At 41.7% G+C, this 26,964-nt stretch overlaps 1 protein-coding gene across 8 annotated transcripts in view; it reads left to right on the top strand.

Moving 5' to 3' along the window:
- The first annotated feature begins 1,607 nt into the window (after positions 1–1,607).
- The window catches only part of USP49 (ubiquitin specific peptidase 49), a 56,165-nt gene continuing 30,808 nt past the window's right edge, over positions 1,608–26,964 (top strand). For 6 of the 8 annotated variants that reach the window (XM_083618006.1, XM_083618002.1, XM_083618007.1 and 3 more), the window contains exon 1: positions 5,735–5,830. The gene's annotated coding sequence lies outside the window, so the exon portion shown is untranslated. Of the gene's footprint in view, positions 5,625–5,694; positions 5,831–26,964 lie in introns of those variants that run through there. The other 2 variants (XM_083618003.1, XM_083618009.1) reach the window with 2 other exon arrangements.

Genomic DNA, 26,964 nt, shown 5'->3' with positions numbered 1-26,964 from the left:
CTGTACTGGATACATTACATTTTAATACTCTGCTAATATGGCAGAAGAATGCCATGTGGGTGGAATTCCAACCACCTGTTACCTTAATTTTCTAGAGGCACCAATGCATATGCAAAATGTACACCATTTTGGGTCATGAATCTGTGACTGGAGTCCCCGCATCCTTGTTACTTCACATGGTTCTTGTGAGTTTTGGGTTCACTGGAGCTACCACCACTTTATCATGAGGGACTTTGGCCCTGTGCATGCAAAGAGTAAAGTTTATCCATTTGATGACTGGCAATCGTGCCTATCTTTTCTTGCTTTGAGGCTTCAGACAATGTAGGGCATATTGACACATCCCATGTGTCATATCTCGATCCTGGGCCGTTTGTTTTAAATGGCAGAATAATGCTTTAGTGTTATGAAGTGTCTCCTCCAAATGAAAACCAGTTCCTTTAATTTCTGATCTATTCTGTCAAATTATTCACCTCTGTGTAAAACTGTGGCACTTTGATAGCCTGAGAAGCAGTTGTGTTCCCCAGCTGTATCACCTCACTCTGAGTTTTCTGCTTAAGGTGCCCCCCCCCACATCTTTTGTCTTTTGTATCTGCTGAGGCAATTCATGCCACACACACACCACACACAAAAGTTTATGTAAAACAGCTGCTTTCTGCTGTTTCCTGGTTAGCTTATTTTTAGAAACCAGCATTCTTAAGACTAAATAAACATGCTGTTTAATAAGTGTGATTTTTAATAAGAAGTTAAACCAAGCACTTTTATCTTGATGAAAAAGCAATTCCCGGGGGCTGATCCTGAACATGCCCATTATTTGCGGTGGGGTGGAGTTGATCCCTGTTTCCTGTTGACACCCCTCTCCCACTTTCCCAGCAAAGGTTCAGTTTACTGCCAGTGTTTGCCATTGAAGTGCTTTATTAAACTAATCACTTTTTAACAAATCTTCCATTCCTACTTCAGTACTTCTCCAAGAGGATTCTCTCGGCCTCCTGGGAGCAGGATCACAGATTTCATCACTACCTGCCATTGTGTTAAAAAGTTGAAACTGCTCTAAAACTGATATTTTAAAAATGTTCTCTGCATATCTGAGAAAACATTTTTAAAGAAGAGCAAAGACTTAAATGGGACACGGGTGGTGCTGTGGTCTAAACCACAGAGCCTACGGCTTGCCGATCAGAAGGTTGGTGGTTCGAATCCCTAGCAGTTCGAAAGCGCATCAAAGTGCGAGTAGATAAATAGGTACTGCGCTGGCGGGAAGGTAAATGGCGTTTCCGTGTGCTGCTCTGGTTCACCAGAAGCGGCTTAGTCATGCTGGCCACATGACCCGGAAGCTGTCTGCAGACAAACGCCGGCTCCCTCGGCCTATAGAGCGAGATGAGCGCCGCAACCCTAGAGTCATCCACAACTGGTCAGGGGTCTCTTTACCTTTACCCTTTAAAGACTGAAATAACAGATTTGAAACTGCCCTCTGGCTAACACAGTTTTTTTTGTTGAACACACCTAGGAATTCAGATTTTTTACTTCCGTGCCCTTGAATTTATTTTATCAGCCAACTGAAAGTACCAGAGTGAGCAGAAAGTTTATGATTTTTATTCAGGGTGATCTGTGCCCTGAACACCTCAATTCATTAGCCTGTCAATAGTCCTTTCTTCTGCAATCGATCCACAACTGGGTGTGCAAACCCTCCTTGCATGAATTTCAGCCAAAAAGGAATGCACACCTAGATGCTTTCAAACACTGGCAAGATTTATTTTGGGGTCAAGAAAAGCCCCAAGGAATTTAGACAAGCAAAACAATAGTATGGTAACTCAGATGTTACAGAACAAATAAGATATGTCTGGGATATTAAACCTAAATTATTGCTGTAGCTAACCAATTAACATAAAATAAAATAAAAATCAGACAGTACACAGAGAAAAAAGCAAGATGTTTCATAGCCTTGATTATTGCTATTGCAGCTGTACTGCTCAGCTGGCAACCTTCATCACAGATGGTGGACTATGACAGGAATCTTCACTTCAGTGCCTTGTTTGTGGATGGCGGAATCTCCTATAATCCCTAACTAAGATCTCACAGGGCCATTAGGCAGCGTCTTTTCAGGTTTCAGATAGATCTCTCCCAACACAACACCTCCCACTCCCCCCCAAGTTGGCCTAGCCCCCCCCCCCTCTAGTTCACATGGCAACCGGCAACCAGAACTATAATCAGCCTACCATTCACCCTGGGTTAACTTTCAGTTGGCCAATCTTCATACAAGGTTCATTACACTACTTCTCATACCCCTTGGAGAGGGAGTGGAAAGTAAAAGTATGATCTAGTTGAATTAAAGGATCCCTCTGAATTTGCATTATTTTTGTACGCACACCACAGTTCAAATCACAGTTCACATTCTTCCCCATAACAACCATGGATCTAGCAGTTTGCTGTGGTGCAAAAACATGGACCTGGAGCTCATTAGCATGGTTTCTCAATGGAAATGGTCCAAATCCAAATCATGAGTCACATCTGTATTCACAAAATGTGCTGCCAATATCACAGACCCATGACTTCATGTCTCCATCAGAGTGCTAAACCAAGGATCCTAGACCCTCATGGTTTCTCCCTGGAGGCTTCCCAAATCAACCATCACTATACATGGATCTAGTCCTTATGTTACCATCACAAAACAAGAATGTAGATCCAGGGCAATTCCTCTTTCTCATTTTAAAATTGTTACACCATAAAAGTGTACCATCTATTCATAGCTCAAGCCCATCCACACAGATTTCACTGTAAAAATTACAGCTCCATCACAGTGTTGTCTGGGCAGCCCAGGACCACCTCCAAACACACTGCCCAGGCTTGGGGCCCAGGGAGGTTTGACTGAGACACACTCTCAAGACAGAAGGATGCCAACAATGCAACAAGCACAGTGACACAATCACATGTATCTGAGACATGGCTCTCCCATAGATGATCGGAGCTCATATCTGTGTGCACAGACTGAAGACTAAATTTGAGTATCAAGAAGTAAACCAGGACCAGATGCCAAAACAGTAGGAAGAAACATCAAAAGACCAAACAGTAATCAAGCATACAGGAACAAACCAGAGCTCAGGAAGACCTTGTTGCTCAACAAGATTCAATTGCAAGAGAAGGTTATAACTCATTCCTTCCCTGGATGATCCAATGGGAAGCATGGGTGGATGAAGTAAGTCCAGTGCTAGAAGGTTCTTAATTAAGAAGGCTGCAACAATTGCAACATGCAGTTTAGTGATCCACCACATGGGTCAAAGGAACAAGAGCATTCAGGCAACAACACCAGCTGCAGAAGATCAGCCTAGCCTGAACAGGATATAGCTCTTCACTTTGTTCTGACATTGAAGAAGAACTAATCTCCTTCCTATTCCGTTTACTTCCATTTACCTTGTGTGTTCTTTTAGTTTCTAGTCCTGATAACAGCTCTACTTCTTTTTAAAATTGATGTCAGCTGCTTTGGGTGACAATAACAGTCTAAAAAGTTGCATAAAACAACAAATATATCAATACGGGACACCTGCATACAAGTCTAGCAGCATATGATATGCTGATGCCATCATCAAGTAAACAGCCTGCTTTTCCACAATGGGGAGTGGTGCAGCAGGTAAGTTCAGGTGCACTGGTCAGAACTCTGCTCAGTGCTGTTGCTATAGGCAGCCATCCCACAAACAAGCTGATCCCCACTAAGTATGCAAGGTGGCCCATTGAGGGCAGCTTGCCTAAAGTTTCCCCAAAGTTTCCCTAAAGTAGCGACTGATAACTTATGAATCTGGTTCATACTTTAGCATCACACCACAAGTTTATAATGCACTTCATAGGCAAGAATGTGATTTGTGATTTGATGGCAGATAGGGCAGAATTCTATGGGGGGGGGAATAAGGATCAATAAGGGTCTGTGCCTTTGATCTTTGTTATCTACAACAATGCTAGATCTACAAAAAGCAAAGGAAGCTGTCTTACTCCATTACAATAATTCCAAAATCCAGTCAGGTAATACAGTACCTGGTCGGGACTGGCCCAAATATTATCAGAATTACCAGGCTGGATATTAGAGAAATCTAGAGCTGTGGTTTTTATTTTGGAGTCCATGGAAATGGATGCAAGCAGTGATTTGATAGTGGCTTTGGCAACATTCCATGTGTTATGCTATTGTGGCCATGAAGTGCTGAATCCCTTATATTTTGCAGTATAGTTTATGGATGAATGCTGTGATTTAACAACAAATTTGGCATTTGGGGAACCTCTGCATGTTAACTTTAATAATGAAGATCCATGCTTTTATGTCACAGTAGCATCACAAAGCACTGGATTTCTATACTGCAGTCAACTGATATAGATGTGAGCTGTAATCTGGTGTTAATTTGCCGGAGGGCTTCCACACAAAAATGCTAAGGTCCGATCGGTATAAATCTAGCATTTCTCCCCCCTGAAAGTGCACATTACCACATGCTTTTTCCCCAGAAAGAAAGATTCATTGAAAGAGGATTTTTCTGAATAAATTTGCCGACACCTCTGCTGCAAAGTTATTCTGTACGATACGTTAATTTCTCCCATTATACATACAAGCATACAAGGAGATTCAAAACGGCCGCAACGGAGCCTGCTTTTCTGTCCCTGCAGTCTCTGCCTGCCTCAGATTATTCACCTGCTGCCATGTCATCAGTTCCTTCCTGACGGTAAAACGAGGCAAAAAAAAAGCCACATAATATCTGTTTAAATTATATATACTTTAAAAAGCGGCAAGTTTCACATTTTGACGCCGTGTGGGTTCCTTAGCCCGGTTTCTATTGCGGCGCTTGGCGCAGCCCGCGAAGCAAAAGGCGCTCCAGCCGGACCTGCGACAGGAGCGGGGAACAGGGCGCAGGATTCGGCCACTGCTCCGCGTGGCGTCCGCCAGGCAGTGACCCTGCGGGGCCGCGCGCACGCTGCGTGTGTGTATACACGTGTGTTTACACATTGGGCCATGTGAACGTGCCAGCTGCTGCCCCTTCCCTTGTCTCGGGAGGCCGTCGCGGAGCAGCGACATTCGGGAGCCTTCTCTTCCCCGTCCCTTGCGAGCCCTCAGCCCCGCCGCGAGACCCAAGCTCCCCGGCCAGGCCCTCCGCGACGCTCCGGAGAGACAGGCGGGCGACCGACGAAATGGGGTCCTGCGTCTTTAAGAGCCCCTTTGTCTCTGAAACATCCTTATTTACCCTCCTGTGATTCAACCAAACTTAACCCCCCTCTTCCTCCCCCCGCGATTCACAAAGCCCACGGATGTCACAGCTCCGGGGGCGGAGCTAACGTATTCCCCGGACTCTCCTTCCGAGACTCCGCTTCTGGTTTTTATAGGATTTGGTTAGCTTCCGCAAGTGCCGTAAACTAGCAGTTCGGGGGAACAAGAGACGGCAAACGCGTCTGCTTTGGCTGCCACGCCGTTAGGGACGAACTGTTCCCAAGAATCTTCGGATTCTCGGGAAAACTAAAAACAACAACAACCACCACCCCACACAATCTGACGCGTCACTAGCGTAAATCAGTGAGAGGGTTCCCGCTCTTTCGTGTTACGTAGATGACGCCGAGAAGAAAAAGAACCGTCCAAGAAAACTCTCGGGAGCCCCCTTGCGCAGGTAGCGTAAACGTGCTCGTTGAATGGCGACTCGTCGTAGGGCGGCCCAAGCCGGGGGTGGGAAGGAAATCGTGTCTGGCGGGCGGTTCAGCCAACGGCAGCGCGGGGCGGGGCGAGCTCGGCGGCCAATGGCGGCCGGGGGGGCGTGTCAGGTACCGGTTGGGGTGTCTCGCGCTTGGTGACAGCTCGCGCGTGCTGATGATGGCGGTAAATAAAGGGGCCGGAGGGGGGGAGGGGGCTTTACCCCCTTGGGGGCTCAAACCCTAAATGTGGGGGAAGTGAAAGACCCACAGCTGGGGTGGAGAGGGGTGCTTCATGTGCGGCCCAGGGAGGCTGAGGGTAGAGGGGGGGGCTTGACCCCCGATTTGGGGTGGGAGGTTTGAGGGGGCTCCACCCCTTTGGGGCTCAAATTCCATATTGGGGGTGGGGGTTGTGCTGCTTTAAGCCCCTCCTTCCTGTTTGGAGGGAATTTTGCCTCCCGCCTGGCCAGGCCAACGGAGGGGAAGAGGTCTTGACCCCTAAGCAGGAGAGGGGCTGGAGGAGGAATTCGCCCCCCCCCCGCCAGATGGGAGGTTGCGCGCACCGAAGGGGAGGCGGGCATGGACCTCCTCTTGGGGAAAGAGGTCCAGGGAGCTTGCCCTGCGTGAGGGCAGAAAAGGGCACCAACCTCACCAACTGGGGGGGGGGGGAGGAGAGCGGCTATGACAGGATTTGCCGCCTGTGGCTGAACAGGCAAAGGCAGCAGCCAACTAACTGGTTTTTTAAATGCTCAAGCCAGACTACCTCGGTTGGAGAGACACAGGATTCTTGTACAATCTGAGCGCCAGGGGTATATCAAGCCCTTGTTGGACAGGGGGAACCTGAAGGCTCAGGCAGAGAAACAAAAGCGAAAAGAAACCTGAGGGCTGGGAGGACTGAGTCAGGAACAATTTAGAAATTAAGTTGTAGGGACCCTTAAAAGAGAGAGGAAATTAAGGGCTGGTGTGTATGGTATAGCTGCTGAGATCTAAGACAAGAAGCTCCCCATCTTAATGCTTGTGAAAGGAATAGGGCCCTTAATGGCTAGAAAGCAGCAGCAAGAGAGTTAGAAGTTTGAGTTTGAGGATGCCAGACTTGGAACAAGGATTGTAGTGAGGAATATTACATTGTTGCGGGTGCTAGCACAGTCAGCGTGGAAGAGAGCTGAAATAACGATGGGCAAGCAGGGTGGTGCACGTTGGTATTGCTAAGCTGCGTGCAGTTCTTTGTTTGCTGGAAGATGCTTAGGTGGTTCACTTCAAGTGTGATGTTTCTAACTTCTTTTTTCAGAGCATTGTGCTCTGACTCGCATTGATCTATTATCACTTAATCCCACAGCGTTTCCTTCCCTCTGCTCCAAGTTAAGAACATTAGTATGAAATCGGTTTGAGAGAAAGCATTGTACTAAAGTACTTTTGAACTCATTTCTGTTGTTGGTTTGATTATATGTGTAGCAGTGCTGAAGAAGTTGTTCCAAGGATGGAACCATATGATGGAACTTGGGTGTCCCTGGAGTTAATGCAAATGAGAACACTTAGCCTTACAGGATGCTTCCAGCTTTCATAATAACTCATTTGCAAACACTGTTTGTCACACAGCAACTATGCTATTGAAGTCAGTGCTGTTATGCTGCCCTTGTATGCAAAAAGAATGGGATTCTGAAGATAATGATTTTCATGTAGTGCTGTTCTCTCCCCTTTTATAAATAAATTGTCTATATTATCACATTAAAGTTAAAGGGAGGTTTTACATGCTTTAAAAAGCATTTTTACTGAACGCATCAGCACATGTGAAAGAATGTTAAAAGTCTGTTTTATGTTACATTAACTAGTTTTTTTGCCAGATAAGCATGATCTTGTAGGGGGAAAGCAGCTAGTGAGGAGCTGTGTGTTTCATGCATACTTAAAGATTGCAGTGTTAAGCCTGACTTTCTTGCTATTTCAGAATGTGTTGGTTCTTTGATCTTTGAGAGAAGGAAGTAAGACTTTTTGTTTACTTCATCAAAGTTTTCCATTTTTCTACCCCCCCCCCCATTGTTAGTGGAAAAAGGGGTGGGGCTAAGCATTAACTTTAAACTAGGTGGTTTGTTAAATGATGTCAAAAAAATAAGAGATGTCAAGTCAGGCATCTCTAGTTCCTTTCAATGTTCCTAAGGCTTTTGAGAAGCCTTTTGTTTTTCTTTCGTTGTGTTAAGCCCAATTTTATTGTGAAGAAACAAGTTTTATCCCTCCCCCAATAAAGCAAGTTTTAATTTCATGCTAAAATACTGGAAAATTTAACCACACACACCAAATTAGTAATATTTGTCAACGAAATTTTTAATTCCTGTTTGAAATCTATTTTCTCCAGTTTATTTAGAACTGAAACATTTGTAGGATATAGGCAGGAAAATGTTTTATTTCTAAATAAAGTGCAGAATATGAATGCACCATGTTTTTAATGATACATGTTTCTTCCTTGCCCCTTTACTAATCTGTAAAAAAATAAATAAATCAGGATTTCATGTTATGTTCGTATCTATTCAAAATATATAGAAAAATAAGGGATATCAAACATCATGATTTTACATAGGTTCATTTTTAGATAGTCTTTTAAAAGGCGATGACAGCAAATACATTTTAATATAATTTCAACTTAATCAAATTTAAGTTTAGTTCTATCCCTTACCTCATATCAACTCATTTAAAATCTAAAACTTTTCTTATGTAAACCTCCATACAACCTTATACAGATATAAAGGAGTCAAATTAAAACATAGAATATGGACTTAAAAAAAAGTTTTGTAAATTTACAAAAAAAATAAATCTCCAACTGTTTTTCATTGGCTAAACTTCTGTGACATAAAAAAAAACCCCATTGAAGAGCAGATAAGAGGTTGGCTGATAGAGGAAGTTAAGCACTCAAGGAAAAGAAGTGAAAACAGAAGAATCTGGGTTTTAGTGTTATCAGGGACATGTAAGAAGGAATTGGCAGGAAGTAATATCTGGCAGCACAGAGGCGCCCTCCCCCCCCAATAATTTCACAGTCCTATTAATTTTAAAATAACTTAAATAAAATAACTGTCTGACTATATATCACCCAAACATTTGTTAAGCAGTTGTACCCCATAATATTTTAGAAGAAAAACCTAATATAGCCTAACAAACAGAAGGAACTGGATGCTGTTGATGGGAAGAAGCAAGCAGAGCTGCATTTGCAATGTACTCCTGAGTTTCCCCAAGGGTGTTCTGTCATCTTTTGATAGCTGGTATTATTGTTAGAAAACTGAAGAAAATGCTTCAACATCTGCACATGTGCTCTTGTTGGGAAGGGATGTGGAGAAGACTGAATTTAGATTAAACCAATTAGACTAAATGTTTCTTTCATGCTTTTTGGCTTCTATTTTAAATATATTAAAACCTTCAGAAAACAGCCTGCTATCTAGAACTGAATTAATATTGCCAGTTTTAGGTGCCCATGTGACTAGGCCTCTAGGATTATTTAAGCCCTACCTTCATGATTAAAAGCTGGTTTAGTATATTTCCTTGCTCCCTGAATAACCAGGTTTGGGCACTGGGAAATTTCCATAAAATGCATGTTTTCTAGAGCTGGATTAAAAGCACCAAAAGCCCATGATAGGCAAGATGTGGAAGATCTCTCCACTTCTTCTCCTTAAACAGTCATAGGGAGATTTTAATTCTTCCCAAAAATGCCATTTTCATGGATTTAATTATATCCCCAACCAAAAGGTGCTGTTTGCCCACTGGGGAGAACATACAGGTGTGTTTTTCCCAATGGGGCAGTAGCAGCTTTGTGTGTGTGACAATTTGAGTTTGCAAAAACAGTATGAGGGGTTAAAACCTCCTTCAATGCTGTGGCCCTTATCAAATGCTGCCAGCACCCCCCTCCAGTTGCTTTTAATCAAAAAGGCAATGGCAGGGGATGTGAGTACAGATATCACATCTCATCTAGTTTAGTCCTGCAAGTACATGTACATGTATTGTGTTGCCTTCTGTCTATATAAAAATTGACATTATCAAAGGATCATATCATTAAATTTTAGATATAGTTCCTATATTTTAGATATTAAGGCAAAATTTGCTAACCTGGTATCTTCAAGATGTTTTGGACTACAACATTTATTAGCTTCAGCCAGCAGAGCTCTGCTGACTAGGGTTGATGGGAGTTGTACTCCAAGACATTTGAGCGTACCCAGGTTGGGGAAGAATGTTGAGGAGCCCAGCTGTTGAAAGCCTCTTGCAAGAAAACCAGCATCTTGAACTGTGCTGTGAAAACAACAGGCAGCCATCATTGTTCTTCACATTGTTATTAGCAGTACCTACATGAGGACATTCTGCGGGCTCTTGGGTACCCCATAAGAGAAAAGGAGCAGTTTCCCCCCTTATAACATCATGTTGATGCAGCATGTGTCTAATGACTCTTCCACATCAAGACGAAGGCTGTCATATTCCATTACAGCTGTAACTTCTGAATAGCCTTTCATAATAATGATTCATCATACACTTAATTAAATCACTTCAATAACCTTGTGTGGTTATATGTTAATAGTTACTAGCTCTAAACTGGAGACAAAGCATTTCAGTTTTGTGCCTATGAGTATGATTTGTGAAAAGTTTTCAAGGCTGCCACAGGAACCTAAATATTTAGCAGCACCGAAAGAACCCCACACATGAGTTACTAAGGGAGGACAAAGACTATCAATAATGGTTGTGCCCTGGGACTTCTTGAATGGGGTAGGGGCCTTGCCAATCAGTAGTTAGATTTCTTACTTGGATTTCACTTCTATCTGTCCATCTTTTCCCAGTCCTTACTAGCAATCAGATGCTATATAAGAATCATGATTGCAGCATCATTTTAAGCCCAAGTCTTGGGGAACCTTGGATGGTTTGAAAGCTCAGAGTACATAACCACAAAATAATAATAAATAACAATGATAGGGAGCCAGGACTGGCACACTCACTGAGCAAGTAGATGCCCTTTCCATTCCCCAACCTGACTGTTGTTCCTCCACATAGTAAATCCATGTTGTTAACCACCACTTAATACAGTGGTACCTCGGTTTACAAACTTAATCCATTCCGGAAGTCCGTTCTTAAACAGAAACCATTCTTAAACTGAGGCACACTTTTCCTAATGAGGCCTCCCTCCGCCGGTGCCCTTCCACCGTTCGGCTTCCGTTCTTAGACCAAGGTAAAGTTCACAAACCGGGACACTACTTCTGGTTTTGCGGAGTTTGCAAACCAAATAGTTCATAAACAGGGCTGTTCTTAAACTGAGGTACCACTGTATAGGATGGATTTGCAGTACACATTTAATGTAGGAGCTACCTGTGCAGTATTACAATTCCAACCTCTAAATACGAAGTTGCAGTGGAGGAGAGATAAAGAACTGTCAACCTCCCCCTTGCTATTTTCTGGTGGTACACTCCATTTCACTTTAGCTTAACTGTAAACTTTGACTGTCTGTTGCCTGTCAGTCTACAAGCTTCCATAGCTACTGGCTGAACCGCTGTGATGTTACAGTAGCCTGGAGGAGAACTGGATAGACATGGAGAGTAGTGGAGACGGAAAGGTTGAAAGGAAGTACCAGGTCCTAAATATAATGGATTTGGGGACAAAGGGGGGCAGTGAAAACAGCAGAAAGCAGAAGGCATAGAAAAGAAATGTTGGAAGCAGGGGGACTAAGAGAACGATGATGAGAGCAGGCAATATGCTTAGGGAAGTGGGGACTGAGGAAATTTTACTAAAAGGTCAGTGGGTGGAATCCTCTCTACCCCCACCCCATTGTGGATTCAGTTGCTATGATAACACAATATTCTGGTGGAAGCTATTTCACATGGAGAAAGGCACAGAAAGAATTATGTTCTTTGGATGGAAATGGATATTGGAAAGGCAAAGAGGACTGTGGAGACACCCATATTTCTTAGTAGCTAGCTGTGGATGAATTAGCCACAAATTTAGAAGAGTTCCAAAAATCTCAATTATAGCATTAACTTCTCTAACCTTCGTTTGCCTGGGAAATGAGTGTATGTGAGTTTTCGATGTGCTGTACAATGTACAATGTTCGATGTGCAAATCTGAAGAGTTCCAGGTGAGGAAGTAGAATTGAGATGGTTCAATATATAATTTTGTGGCAAGAGTGAAGCTGGACGCAGTGAGAGTAAAACGGACTGTGTACTGCACATGCACATGCAATTTTTTTAAAGCAGCTGACACAGAAGGAAAAGAAATTTCACTAATCACTGACCAAGCGCCAACTTGACAATGCAGGTTCTTGGCAAGAGTACCGTTGTAGGCCGTGTATATATCCAGATAGTAAGCAGAAGTTGATGCCTGACCAAAAAGAGAGAAAAAAAGCATAGAGGCCTGGAGGAGGCAGAGCCCAGCAGCCCATTCTCAGTGAAAGTATTCCTTCCAATGTTTCATGGGCTTCAACTAATGCTATTTGTGAAATGTTTAGCAAATATGTAGTAAATGATCATGTTCTACACTGTTAGGTTGTCTGTTGCCCAGGTTTCTGGAGGTTGATAAACATACTTTTGACAGGTTGCCTACCTTTTTTGAAGCATTAGCTGGATGTTTTTAATAATTGGTAGAAGGAATTGTCTTATGCTTTATGTGACCTAGTATCCCGCTAGCAAGGCTCACTGGGGCTTGGCTTGAATGGCATTTGCAACTGATGTAGCTGATTTGAGGGTCCTGTGGTAGAAAAATGGGATCTATTTACATACCAAATCCTTCATTTGATCATTTGAAATTTCTTTTGCATTTCCTTCTTGACCCTACCAGGGTTTTACTCCGTTTTCTTTTTAATTAGGTGTTCACTGAACACCTCTTCATACAATAATCTAGGCACATTGTCAGCTCTTCTAAAGGTTGTGCATGCACACTCAAGTACTAGAGAAAGTATGAAACCCGTAATGTGCTGAAAGCCAAACCTTGTTTTGGTAGTTAGAGACAAGTTTCTGACCAAGCATTTGGGGCGAGGCGGGGGAGACCACACAAGACTTTCAGGCTGCTACAATATACCCAGGTGGTTATGTGAACAAAGATCCTTAACTGTAAGCTATTTTTGCTTGCTATGTTAGAGGCATGACATTTTAAGAATGGTTTAAAATAAATAAATTGGCCAGGATAGCCTAAATGGGCCTTTTTTTCTTGCCTGATTTTAAAATGTAGATGCAGATACAGTTTTCAAAATATCTTTAATCATGTACCATAAGGACTTCTGTGATAAGATCGTAATTCTCTTAGAAGTGGTTGATCTTATTCAGCAAACATAGTGCAATGGTATTATTGCTGCTGCAGCTGAATCAGAGGTTGAGCTGGCAATAGCTACACTCCAAGTTGCATCTAGTCTACAAGCTTCCATAGCTACAGTATGCAGCCATACTGTGCATACCCAATATGCTTCTGCCTGCATTGCAAACAAACAAGAGTAGCAATCAGAAGTTGCTTAAGTGTATGCAGTTACTATGATTGTTTCTGCCAAAGAATGCAGAAGACTAGGAACATCACAGATGGAAACATGCTCTAAAACTGTGCCATTATCTTGAAATATTTGCCTTCATTGATCATTGCAGTGGTGTAGCTGTTGTTTCACATAATTTCAGTTAAAATTGTACTGTTCAGTGACAGCTTTTGCTACTTGCTGAATTAATCTAAGTCTCTATTTTAATAATTCATACTGATTGTATGGTTTTGCATATAGGAATGATTCCCCCCCCCCACTTCCCATAGTATCACATTTAATGGTTTCATTGTATAAGTATTCTGTGGACAATGTAATTAGGTTTTTATGGAATCAGATTTTGCTGCTTCCTTTCACTTTTGCACACTCTTTGGGCAGGAAAAGCTTTGACTGCTAGAGAATTGTGCATCACAGTTTAAATTAAGTCTAGCCTCCTCTATTCTTTCTGAAATGTGATCATGAAGTGTTAAGATAACTGTTGTAATTTTTGCTTTGTGAATGGGTAAAAACTTAACATGTTTGTTCTGTGTTCTCTGATAGCTAGTATTTCAAACCACACAGAATGTTCTAAAATCTTGGATAGATAATAACTGCTCTCATAATCTGACATGCCTGCTTATTTAGTGAACAACAGTATAAAGGTTCTAAATTTTAACTCAATTTATAAATATTACATATGGGATTAACATATCTGAAACTTTCGATTGCATGAATTTTGTTTCCAAAAAGTGTATTTGAAGACCACTACTTTCGTACAAACTACCTTCTTTTTGAGAGTCAATCAGTGTAGTCCCTTACTGTTGAAAGAGGTATACAGTACTAAAACTATATTTCATTGCCAAGCTTAGAGAATTTTAGTAAAGAGGTCTAACCTGTTTTAGCAGGTTTTGTCACACTTTCTGATGGAAAAGGAAGAAAAAAGTAGACAACCCGTATCAATTTGCAGCTGAGCTGTTGGCACACAACAAAATTAACAGTTCAGGACTCCAAACACTTGTCCTTGATTAGCAGGCTGTTAATGTGCTTCTCTCCCTTACTCCCAGTCCCACCCCATGGTCTTGTAGTTGCAGGGTGAGGTGCTAAAATAAACTTTTTAAAAAATACTGTTATGAAACTGTCGCAAAATGCTATATACAAAACATGCTTGAAACTGGTAGCTTTTAAGAACAGGATTAAAAAGGTTAGGGTTAACTGAGAAAGTTGAATTCTACTTCAGTGTTTATTATATCTATATGTTCTGAATGATACTTCTACCCAACTTTTAAAGATCAAAAACTGTGTTTTTAGATAGCCCCTGGCAAGCTGGAAAAAAAATATTGGTTCTTTGTAGTCTGATACAGAACTCCATTGTTTAATCTCACACCTGGCAATGTTAGCATTGCTATGAAGGCTAAACAGTTTCATTGTTGTGGTTTAATCACTTTGGGTTGTATTCAATACTAGTCCTACTTGGAGTTGACCCATTGAAATTAAGGAACCTAAGTCATGCCCATTAATCTCAGTGAGTCTGTTGTGGGGTATGGAAACTTTTCTGATGAGATAACATATCATTACCTCTTCAACCCCAGATAGGCCAAATTTAGCAGGTGTGTAAGGCTGCCCTTACACTATGACATCAGGTGATGCTGTGCTTTGAAGTCCCAGAACATCCAGTTTTGCTGTTTGCAGAGGGCTTTCAAGACAGTTCATGTGCACCTGTTTGAGCCTCTGGAGGCGCAAATAAGAGTATGGTGGTAGTGGTGGCAGCGCTGCCTGAAAGCCTTATGCAAAAGCAACTGTTTTTGTGTACTCCCTATCTCCTGTTCAGAACAAGGGCAGCCAGGTGCCTTTTCGGAGTATCAGCTGCCCACAGGAGAAGTCCTATGCACAGCCAATCTTTCCGAAAGACAGCTTCTTCCAAAAGGGGTTGCTTTCTTTGGCTGTGCATGCCTTTTCCCAAGAGGGAACAGGCACGCACAGCCAAAATGAGCCCTTTGCAAGTTGCTCCATGCTGCTCCTTTCAGTTTCTGATTTTGAAAGTTAAAAGGAGCTGCCTCAAAGAGCACCACTGGGAGGAAGAAGAAGTGGTTTCCCTTCTTGAGGAAGGCAGGCTCCTATTGCCCAACAGCTGAAGGGAAGGTGGGAATGCCGTTGCTGCAGCAAATGAACGACAGAGCCCACTTTAAGCCCTGGTAGTCTCAATAGCTAGAAGCAGCTTTGGCCAGCTATAACTGTTCCTAGGCCAGAGGACATTGACCAAAGTAGTGTGTCTTCAAGACTGGATTGCTGCAATGCACTCAATGTGGGGCATCGTTTGTGCTTGACCTGGAAAGTCCAGTTATTGCAGAATGCTCTGGCATAATTGCAGACAGCAACTCGAGACCCTGTCTGTATAAAACAATTTTCTAGGCGGCCCAGCCTGGAGCTAGAATAACAAAAAAACACACCAACTTTCTCCTCCTTTAAAACCTGCCGCTGTGCTCAGCAGAGTTTCATACACCTTGCCACTCCGTTCTGCCTCACTGCTCCACGACCAGAAATACATTTGCTCTATAAATCTAATTAAAGGATTTTAATGCTGATAGCATTTCTGTATTCAGGCAAAGTGTGCAATTTCCCAAAAAACACATTGTGTTGCTTGGCCAGTTTCATGTATGTTTTTTCTTTTCTTTTAGAGAACTGCATCTTTATATAGTAAATTCCTATGCAATAAAGTTGATATGTATTCTAAATCTGAAGTTGCTTCTGTTGCTTAATAAAAAGTTGGGTTCTTCACAGATCACCCATTTATGCTAAAAGAAGTTTCTTTTCATTGTATCTGATTTCCATGTTGAGTGTTTTCTGCTTATTGCATCAGTTTTTCAGTACTGCTTATCTCTCTTGGTTGCCAACCATTTTAGTAGCTCTGCTTTTGTAATTTTAAAAGCCATCTGATAAGTGGAAAATAACCAGGTGATAGAGATAAGGCAACAGCAAAAGCTTTTCCTATTTAAGTTTTGTGTGCTAGGCTGCTGCTAAGGCACAAGGTCAGTTAAAAAAGGTGGCAACTCTACTGTCCATGCCCAGATCTGCTTAGGGTTAGCAGTGTATGTGTCTTCATATTATTTTCTGTAGTGTCCCGGTTTGCGAACTTTACCTCGGTCTAAGAACTGAATTTGAATGGTAGAAGGGCACCAGTGGCAGAAGGCCTCATTAGGGAAAGCGCTCCTCGGTTTAAGAATGGTTTTGGTTTAAGAATGGACTTCTGGAACAGATTAAGTTTGTAAACCGAGGTACCTCTGTAAATCATTTTTAGCTTACCAAACATGTGGTCGTTTTCTATGCTAGGGGAAGAGGAAAACTTTGTAAGGAACTTGGAAGGGCATATTTTAAAGGTCTAACAGCCTATATTTGCATGATTTTAAATCTCTGCTGGTGTTCTCTCATCAAAGAGTACTTGCCCCAAACTTGGACCTTGGCATCCAGGAATTCTCCTTACATACCTACACCGGTACATTTTGCTTGAACCAAGACTTCAGACCCTGTTAGAATAGCCTTAAGGCGAGCACAACTGTGGGGATGAGCCCTTGCCCTCTTACCAAGCTTACTAGAGCAGAGGGGAAACTTGCCATGGTAGGTGCATGTGTGGAGCCATGTATAGCATTGAAGGGCTAGATAACAGCCTGTTACTTTTAGGTAGGTGTCCATAACTTTTATTTTGAAAACTAGCAATGGCAGAATCTATGCAAGTATTTCAAAACTAAACTCTCCCCTTTTGGCAGAGGTGCTTGTCGTTCTAGTGTCCATTATAACTATTTTCATATTCAATAATAAAATTGAAATATATGAATATTAACAGCTGCATTCATGTTAACATAATCAATTTTGTTAAGTAGTTTGTCTGTGAATATCTCAGACAGTGCTTCTCCCAGTATGTCACCCTGCCCTCTCCCACATTTCAGGTTCAGTTGAAGAGTTCCTTTTTTGTTAAGCACATATGTGAATATTGAGGCAGAGCTTTCCCTTAGGCTTTTATTAATGAGCTTCATTAATCATCTTAGGAAGTGTGTAACTTCTGTATTGACATACATTTTAAAATCAGGATTACGTAATACTATGTGTTCTCTCTAGAGGATCCTGTTCAGTTGAAGTCATATGTGGATATCCTGTAGAGCATGGGTAGGCAAACTAAGGCCCAAGGGCTGGATCCGGCCCAATTGCCTTCTAAATCTGGGCCGCAAATCAGCGTGTTTTTACATGAGTAGAATGTGTCCTTTTATTTAAAACGCATCTCTGGGTTATTTGTGGGGCATAGGAATTCATTCATTATTATTATTTTCAAAATATAGTTCGCCCCCCCACAAGGTCTGAGGGACAGTGAACCGGCCCTCTGCTGAAAAAGTTTGCTGATCCTTGCTATAGAGTAAATCTTCTTGTCTCTTCTACACTACAAAGAACCATATTGTTGTGATTTTGCTGCCTTGTATTGTTTTGCGACTGATGGATATAGTTGTAGTCTACTCTGTATATTGTTTAATATACTGTTCACCACTTTTACAAACCTTTGGGCTGAAAAGGAGTATATAAATAAATTGTAATTGTCTGACATGGCTAGAGATAAGCAGTAAATGGGAAAAGTTGTTCCCAGTCTTATATTGCTTGCATTAACAAACAGTGTATGTGCTAATGTAGCATTCTTTTTTTTAAAAAAAAAAGGGGGAACCCATATTCCTGTTCTACCCTCTTTTATGCCTACTCAGAGGAAGTGCCAACAACCATTTATGAAGCAGTAATTTAAGATTACTACCCAATCTTTATGGTTTTGCCAGGTTTTGAGGATAACTTCAATACTCCTTTGCTTCCCCAGAGTTCTGATCAGGTACCTGGCAAAACTCTCTTTTCTTCATTGTCTGGAAACATAAACAATAGATTTACCAAGTGGTTATATGTAGCAGGTTACCACTGTGTAATGGTCACCTGTATTATCACCATCACCATCATCATTATCATTATTGTGCCATAAATGTAAATTCCCTTTTGGTATGAAAGATATAGGAGTTGAGTACAGTATTGTATTAAGGATAGACACTTCATTTGTTAAATTGAAGTAAGGGCCAAATTAGATGTTATGTGGCATGAAGAACTCAACATTGCAAGGTGGGTTTTACCTGGGCTTAATCCTGTGCAATTTTTCCAGTTAAAATGATCTCTCAAAACTTCTGGTTTTGAGACTGGTGACATAACAGGGTTAAAGTATTATTATTATTAGTGTTTTTAATGGTAAGCAGCAAGTTACTATATTTACTTGCTTATGGCAATGTAAGAAAAGTCTTCAGATTGGTATAGATTTTTAGAACAGCTTATTCTATGGCAATTGTTTTCATATTCAACAGATCTTTCCCATATTGTCGTCTTTGCTGTGGAAATTTTTAATGCAGCCAAGGTTCCAGAGGCATGTTATAAGGCAGCCTTTTTAAATATATGGAATCCCAGATGTTATTGGACTACAATTACAATTACTTCGTCAATGACCTGGGATGATGGGGCTGTAGTCCAACAACATCTTGGGGACCCAAGTTGAATAATTTTTTCTAGTGTCGAAGTTCAATGCAGGGCACTTTTGTGACCCTTGTTGTCTCCACCATTGTACTTCCTAGACTGAATGTCTGCCTTAGGGGGTGGGCTCAGAGCACATGTTTTTCATGCAGATGTTCTGAGGTTGGATCCCCAGCATCCCCAGGCAGGGCTAGGAATGTCCCCAATCAGAAACCTTGGAGTCACAGAGAGATGGTGTAAACAATACAGTCAAACCTCTGCTCCCGAACGCCTCTGTTTTGGAACGTTCCGGCTCCCAAACTCTGAAAACCTGGAAGTAAATGCTCTGGTTTTCGAACGTTTTTCAGAAGCTGAATGTCCGACACAGCTTCCGATCGAGTGCAGAAAGCTCCTGCAACCAATCAGAAGCCACGCCTTGGTTGTTGAACATTTCGGAAGCCAATTGTTTCACAGCCAAGGTTTGATTGTACTGAGTAAAATGAACCAATAATCTGACTATATAAAACAGCTTCCTATGTTCCTTAGAATACAACCAGCACTCTGTTGCACATTGCAATAGGCATGTTTTCTTTCAGGGATGTTTATAATCCATTGATGATCTTCTCAGTCCCTAATAAGCTTCTAAAACAAACAAGGACTCCCCAGAATCCTGTTCTGTGGGGATAAACTGTATTCAGATAATGATGTGAGGACCTGAGTAATTCATCATTTTCATAAAAAGTGTCACACAGCCTTAATCAGTAAATGTTGTTAGGTATTGAACAGCTGATCATGGAAAATAAAACAAAATGTTATCATGGCAGATCAGTCTGGTTACTACTTTGCACGAAAGAGGGGATGGACATACATAGTAAGACTCCCTGCATTTGCATTATTTCTATCCATTCTGTGAAAGCTCAGATCAAGAAATGTGGGCCACAGCTGTGTGCCTGCTTATATGACTGCCATGGGATAGCAGCTGAGCAATTTTAACAAATAGTGAATATGGCTATTTTTCCTTGTTCTGTATGCTTTTCTGTGAAGTGCTGCACTGCATTCATAATCTCCGAGTTCATTTCAGTGGGTGGCGTTAGACCCAATTGAGAAATGCTGTCCTACAGCTGAATTTACTCTCTCTCACACACAGAGACAAGTCTTGCTATAAAAAGAAAACCACACAAGATATGTCTGAATATGTTTTTATTATTACTGATTTTAAAAAGTCAGAGGGTGGAAAGCTTTCCTATGGAACCTCTTGAGCATTCAGATGACTTAAGAAGTGACGTGTGATCAGAAATGTTAAATGAATAATTTGAGAAAGGAATCTGGTTTGCATTTCTGTTTCACTAGTGCTTTGTTCCCCAGGCTTCTTCAAAAGATCAGCAGCTGTGACCCCAAATAGTCTTTATTCCAGTTCCAAAATAATCTCAAAATAGTCCTTCATTTAAAAAAAGGAACTAGATTAAAGCATTCCGTATTGGCATAAATGTGGTGGGAATGGGTTTGACACTTGCTCTGGTGCTGTGTGTATTTAAATAAGGGGTGGATTTTAAAGCAACAGAGTTAAGACATTGGCATTATGATTGTAGAGACTAATCAAGTTGTACACTGAACATGCACTGTCACAAGGCAATTTATATGGAATTTGTAGATAACATACAGACATTTCTGTCTGATTGTGGAACAGCAATTTGAAAGTATTTATTCATTCATATGTTGGCTTTCTGCAAGCTGATCATTTTTATAATAGGTCAGTAAAGCCAGATGAATTCTGGCACTTTACTTGTTTAGCAAGTGAGATTTGAAATGGAACAACCAGATTTTTAGCATTATTTGCTGGTGCATTTTAGAGCTTGTTCTAATATTTCCATTCATTGCAGTTAACTGTTCTACCACCAAGTGTGTTATCCTATTTAATACAATCTGAAGCATAAACATGATCAGGACAGAGCTTTTAGTATCTTTTTTAATTTCTTCAGGTTCTTGTATGCTTAATGAGGAAATTATTCTCTGGGACAATTGCTCACTTTATATAACAGTTTTCCCCAGTTAATTATTGCAAAGAAAGATGAGAAATGTAAAGAGAATTGCTTCACTCCAAACTGGTTTTGGAACTATTAAAAGGAGAGGGTCTGCTAGAAGTTCTCCATCCATCAACAGGGTCAAAGTTTCTGGGGTAGAAGCTGTATATGTGTGTGCGTGTGCGCATGTGCATGCGCTTTCCTCCCTGTCAGAAATTATCTTGCTAGCTTATAACCTGTCCCAGGTGCTAATTACATTACGTATTTCATCACTGTCCCATTTTAACTGGGAAATTATATAGCAGCTTGGTACTCTTTTCATTGTTCCTCTCACTTTGCAGCGGTATATGCATGGCTTCTCTCAGAGGTCTTGCACTACTGGCTTCCTGACAACCTTCCACTTTATATTGAAGTCCTTGAAATTCCATGCTTTCCAACTGTTAACGACACTTCTTGAATTCAGAATTCATTGCCTGTGAAGGTTTGACATGGCCTGTCTACTTCTATTTTAAAAAACTAGACCTGGATACATTCTATGTACTGAGCCTTGACAGATCTGTATTTTTCCATGGACTTTTCTTTTGAACTATGGCACATAATTGTGCTTAGCTGTAAACTAGAAAGGCTTACTAATTGATTTACAATAAAGGATCATTATTTGGCACAATTCCACTAGATTTGAAGTGTACACAAATATTTATTTATTTATTTGTTTGTTTGTTTATTTAAATAACTGGCGTACCACCAACATTAAGGAAAAATATAGTGCTGAATAGCATGAAATCAGTAATAAAATTACATTCATAAAACATGTACAAAATATATCACAAATAATTAGATCAGATTAATACATCACTGTAGCTGGATCACCCCCTCAGAGAAAGACTGGGTGAACAGTTGAGTTTTAAGCAGGCACCTAAAAGCCAGGGGACGTAAATGCACCAGGGACGCGGGTGGTGCTGTGGGTTAAACCACAGAGCCTAGGACTTGCCGATCAGAAGGTCGGCGGTTCGAATCCCCATGACGGGGTGAGCTCCCATTGCTCGGTCCCTGCTCCTGCCACCCTAGCAGTTCGAAAGCACCTCAAAGTGCAAGTAGATAAATAGGTACCGCTCCGGCGGGAAGGTAAACGGCATTTCCGTGCGCTGCTCTGGTTCGCCAGAAGCGGCTTAGTCATGCTGGCCACATGACCCAGAAGCTGTATGCCGGCTCCCTCGGCCAATAAAGTGAGATGAGTGCCACAACCCCAGAGTCAGTCACGACTGGACCTAATGGTCAGGGGTCCCTTTACCTTTACCTAAATGCCAGTACTATGGGTGTGTGCCTGATGTTCATGGGAAGCACATTTCAAAGGGAAGCTTCTGCCACATGAAAGATTCTGGTCTTAGCAGACATAAGACAAATTTCTGGAGCATAAAGCACTACTAAAAGCTTCTCTCTTGAGGATTGAAGCGTCTAGGCAGGGGTATAATGAGGACAGGCGTTCCTGGAGGTAACTGGTCCCAAGTTCAGGACTTTATTTGCCAGTGACAAACTTGCCCCAGTAGCATATTGGAAGTCAGTACAGCTCTTTCAACACAGGTTTTATGTGGTGTTATAGGGCACATCCTTCAACTGCCTTCTTGCAGCATTCTACATTAGATGCATTTTCTGAACAACCCTTAATGTTACCCATGCCTAGATTACCATAGCTAAACTATCCCAATGTTTCACCAACTGAAGCTAGCAGAAAGCTGTTCTAGCCACTTGGGCCCCCAGTGAGAAGCATGGATCAAGGAGCACCTGCAAGCTATGTATCTTCCCCTCAAAGGAAGTGCAGCCCCATCCAGAACTGGCAACAGGCAACTACGGTAACTGATCTGTTTCCCAGACTTGGGAACTACTCATCCACAGAGCTTCTATCTTACTAGGATTCAAGCTCAGTTTATTGGCCCTCGTCCAGTCCACAACTGCATACTGGGCCAGTTCCTGCACAGCCTCACCTAATTAAGAGGCTATGGAGAAATAGAGTTTCATTGGCGTATTGTTGACAATGTGCTCCAAATCCCTTAATCTCTCCCAACAGCTTCATATAGATGTTAAATAGCACTGCAGATAAAATCATACCCTGCAAAACAGTGCTGTCCTCGAGAACTGAACCTGGAAATAGAAGTGGAATCACTGTAATACAGTGCCCCCAATACCTATCCCATATAGATGGTTCAGGAGGACACCATGGTCAGTGGTATCAAAAGCACAGAGAGATGAAAGAGATAAAACAAAGTCACACTCCTGTTGTCTTATTCAGCTCTGGGAAGATCTCGCATGGACTCTAGAGGCATCACGAGATCTCGGATGGCGCCATGAGATCTCACAAAGGCCTCCAGAGCCCAGTAAGCAACGCAGAGAGCTTAAAAGCACTTTCCACACCAGATGAGCTTTTAAACTCTCTGCCTTGTGTGATTCCGTACAGGTCGGCGGCCAAGCATGTAAAGCCAGCATAGTGTAGTGCAGTGATGGTGAACATTTGAGAGACCGAGTGTCCAAACAGCAACCCAAAACCGCTTCTTGATCACCAAGTGCCAATGCAGCAATTTAACTGGAATACAGTGGTACCTCAGGTTAAGTACTTAATTCATTCCGGAGGTCCGTTCTTAAGCTGAAACTGTTCTTAACCTGAAGCACCACTTTAGCTAATGGGGCTTCCTGCTGCCGCTGCGCCACCGCCGCCCGATTTCTTTTCTCATCCTGAAGCAAAGTTCTTAACCCGAGGTACTATTTCTGGGTTAGCGGAGTCTGTAACGTGAAGCGTATGTATACTGAAGCGTATGTAACCCGAGGTACCACTGTACTGAGGTTTCAGTTTAGAAAAAACAACTGGTACAACGCTAGGATATGCCTTGCAGGTTTCCCGATGGCTTGTAAGATTGTCTGCAAATGTTGTGGAATTTTCTAAATGCATTTTTTCAATTTGGAAAATATTTCAGCTGTCCAAGGTCTCTTTCAAAAACCTGCTGTTTTCTCTGCAAGGTTTTGCTATCACAAAACATCCTTTCTGCCATTTCCCCTACATCTTGTGGTTTTCTGTTCAGTAATTTTATCCTTATTTGGGAAATCATGAAAAAGGGAATTACTCCCAGACAACATAGCCGCTTTGATAATATCCCCATCAGAGAGGGGCTTACCATGTTTGGCTATGCACAGTGAAATTTGAAAACTGGCAGCTGTCAGATGATCTGTTCTAGAAAGAGAGTTGCAAAAACTTAAGATACTGGGAAAGGTATTTTCTCTGTTTCCCTTCGAGAAACTCTTTTGTTTCAGTTTAACCAAGCTGGGCAATGCTTTTGTGGTTGGTGTCAAAGTGCCATCTGACACTTGATGTGTGACACACAACACTTTCATTGCACAGAAGACAGAACGCTTTCCCATTGCATTCAATGATCTTCCACTCTCTCTTCTTGCTTTCTTTCTTTCTTTTTTTTTTGCTGTATTCCTTTTTAGGTGTTCCTGACTTGGAGGCTACAAAAATTTTGAACATAGGAATATAAAGCATGCTGCATGAGAAAATCATAACAAAGATTACAATTCTGAGCAAAATAATAAAGCACCCAATACAAATCTATCCCTGTGTTTGCGTCACGACGGCGAGCCTCGATTCCTGGCTTTCTAGTAACGAACTCTGTGCTGGGGCGACGGCACATGTACCCACAGAGAGGGCTCTGAGTGCCCCCTCTAGCACATGTGCCATAGGTTCGCCACCACCACTAGTGTAGTGTTTGGAGTGATGGACTAGGACCTGGGAGACCAGGGTTCAAATCCCCACTCAGCCATGAAGCTCACTAGGTCACCGTTTCTCAGTCTACCTTACCCCAATGGGTTGTTGTGGGGATTACAAGAGGATGGGGAGAACCATGTAGACTACCTTGAGGTCCATAGAGAAAAAGGTGGGATATAAATGCAATAAAATAAATACAGTCACGTAATTTAAATGTGTGCAAGTTTCAAGTTGACTGTAATTTAAGCGTAGTGGACTGCCTATACAGTATTTAAGTTCTGTTTATTTTTCATTGAAACTTATCCCCCTCACCACGAACCCTTCTGCTTCTTCCTAACAAAAAAGCCTAAGTGTGTGTGTCCCATTACACACAAAGAAACTTACTTCTGAGTGTATAAACATACCATAGTAAGTTAACTATTCAGAGGGCATGCCTAAGTCTCTTTGCAAAGTTTACACATTTTCATTTACCATGGAGGGGGTCTGGTTGTGTGTTTAACATCCACTCACATTTATCGTGCGGTGGCATTCATAAAAAGTAACATCTAGGCAAGGGAGCATCAGTTCTCAGATGAATCAAGCATAGGAACACTGTATCCTGGTGGCCAGAAAGGAAGGAAGGGCAAAGGGGGAAATCTATAGTCAGTCTTTAGAACTAATACACTGAGACCAAGGATTAGAAAACTATAGTACGCAGGAAAAGTGCACTAAAGGGGAGAGGTAAATAGTAGCTCTCTAGGCTTCCAGGAATTTCTAAGGCCTTGCATTTAAACCATGGGTAGGTGTAAGGCCCGGGGACTGGATCTGGCCCAATCGCCTTCTCAATCTGGGAATCAGTCTGGGAATCAGCGTGTTTTTACATGAGTAGAATGTGTGCTTTTATTTAAAATGCATCTCTGGGTTATTTGTGGGGCATAGGAATTCGTTCATTTTTTCTTCTTCTTCAACTTATAGTCTGGCCCCCACAAGGTCTGGGGGACAGTGGACTGGCCCCCCTGCTGAAAAAGTTTGCTGACCCTTGATCTAAACAATGCACTCATCAATCAAGTTCTGACTTCACTCATTAGTTAAAAACACTGAGGGGTGGTAGTAGCTAGACTGACTTATCTCAAAGAAATCACTTAGAAGGTACTTGCAGATTTTGCCTCATAATTTCCCATCTCTGAGGACTAGAGACTGGCTTCCTTTTTTTTTTTAAGTACATAATCTGGGCCCGCCTTGCAGGCCATTCTAATCCATCCATGCCTGTGAGAGTCTGAAAGGCATTTTTGCTGTGTGCAGTGTGCACAGCAGACACCACATTGTTTTTCCTCCTGCATAGTGTGCTCTTTCTCTGTGTCAATCTAATTGACAGGTATACTTACCAGCAATTCTAATGCTAACTGAGTAATCGGTGTTGCCCATTTCTCCATGCTTTAGAAGAAATGGACTGCATGCTTTAGAAGAAATGGACTGTTGGACTGCATGTACATTTCATTGACTGAACTTCCTATGTGGTTGTCTTAAATTGCAAAATTGCCCTGGGGAGGGGGGATTGTGATGTCATATGTGCCAGCCAATCAACACTTTGCAGTCTAGCTTGTACTACAACCTGGCAGAGCCAGTTTTCCCTGAGTTTGATCCTTGAGGGAGTAGTAGGTATGTTTTTGAGAATGTGTGGCATGTTCTTCCAGAATGGCTCAGCTCTCCTAGTAATGCAAAATTTTATGCAATCTTGATTAGTTTTTCCTAAATGGATCACAGCAGAAAATGTTCAGTTCAGGAAAGCACAGTGGAAGAATAATTTATTTGAGATCAGTTTACTCATTGACACCCGTGTTGTATCAGTCAGTGATATCATAACATTTTAAAAAACTTAATTTATAAGTAATGCAAGAAAATTGAATGTTTTCTTCTATGTTTGAATCCTTATCTAATCCTCATGGCTATTGGTATTAAAAGCAATAGATAATGAATATAAATTCAGGCCACTTTTTCACCAATAGGACTGGCACTGCTAAACATTTTTACACTGTAGTCAAACAAACACTTTTAACTGCATTAAAAGCTGATATGTGCCATCTTTGTCTTATCAGTTCTACTAGTCTATGTGTTGCCCACTCTTAAATGAATTGTCAGTAACCCCTATTTTCCTCCATCTGTTAAACAGCATCAATGATACTACCTCTGAATCCCACTTTAAAACAAAGTTGGCTGTTTCTACCAGGGTATTTTTGGGGGAGCGGGGAATATGATTTTTTTATTTGTTGATTTGCCCAGAAATGTATGCCTCTGTTTACTGAGGTTATATTTGTCCCTTAGAATGTCTAAAAAATCATTACAGAAGGTTACTGCCATACTAGATAAGCAGCAATGTTTTTAACAGACTAGAGAAATTGCTAACTGTGTTATAACAGTGATGACCCAACTCCAGGCTAGAAATCAAACACAGCTTTACAGTCCACCTGCTACCTTTTGACAACCGGTTCTTTCATTTTGATGTTTAGAGAAGTGCAGGGAGCTAGTCGCATCTGCTGTGCAAAGCAGACCTTGTGCAAGGTAGACAGGCTGTTGTTTCTCTTCTTTTTATTATTACTAATAAGAGC

Source organism: Podarcis filfolensis (assembly GCF_964270895.1).
Source record: "Podarcis filfolensis genome assembly, chromosome: 6".
NCBI lineage: Eukaryota > Metazoa > Chordata > Lepidosauria > Squamata > Lacertidae > Podarcis > Podarcis filfolensis.
This window is presented reverse-complemented; position numbering and strand designations above follow the sequence as displayed.